The sequence below is a fragment of the Terrapene carolina genome, unplaced genomic scaffold (assembly GCF_002925995.2).
Source record: "Terrapene carolina triunguis isolate 2854851 unplaced genomic scaffold, T_m_triunguis-2.0 Scaffold517, whole genome shotgun sequence".
Classification (NCBI taxonomy): Eukaryota; Metazoa; Chordata; order Testudines; family Emydidae; genus Terrapene; species Terrapene triunguis.
In genome coordinates this window covers 5,869,244-5,869,652 of record NW_020664868.1, presented here as the reverse complement: position 1 = coordinate 5,869,652, position 409 = coordinate 5,869,244, and the positions used below count along the sequence as shown (strand labels likewise).

Below are 409 nucleotides of genomic sequence, written 5' to 3'. Positions count from 1 at the left end.
CTGGGCAGCCCTGTGCCGGACGGGCTGTTTGGGGCAGGGCTGGTATTAGAATCATAGAATAGAATCATAGAATATCAGGGTTGGAAGGGACCTCAAGAGGTCATCTAGTCCAACCCCCTGCTCAAAGCAGGACCAATTCCCAACTAAATCATCCCAGCCAGGGCTTTGTCAAACCGGGCCTTAAAAACCTCCAAGGAAGGAGACTCCACCACCTCCCTAGGTAACGCATTCCAGTGCTTCACCACCCTCCTAGTGAAATAGTGTTTCCTAATATCCAACCTGGACCTCCCCCACTGCAACTTGAGACCATTGCTCCTTGTTCTGTCATCTGCCACCACTGAGAACAGCCGAGCTCCATCCTCTTTGGAACCCCCCTTCAGGTAGTTGAAGGCTGCTATCAAATCCCCCC

General features: G+C 52.3%; 2 protein-coding genes across 4 annotated transcripts in view; one reads left to right on the top strand and one right to left on the bottom strand.

Annotated features, from left to right (window-relative positions):
* LOC112107877 (zinc finger protein 271-like) overlaps positions 1 to 409 on the bottom strand; it is an 879,239-nt gene that overhangs the window by 253,539 nt on the left and 625,291 nt on the right. The gene's annotated exons all lie outside the window — the stretch shown is intronic.
* RELB (RELB proto-oncogene, NF-kB subunit) overlaps positions 1 to 409 on the top strand; it is a 40,584-nt gene that overhangs the window by 16,041 nt on the left and 24,134 nt on the right. The window lies entirely within an intron of this gene.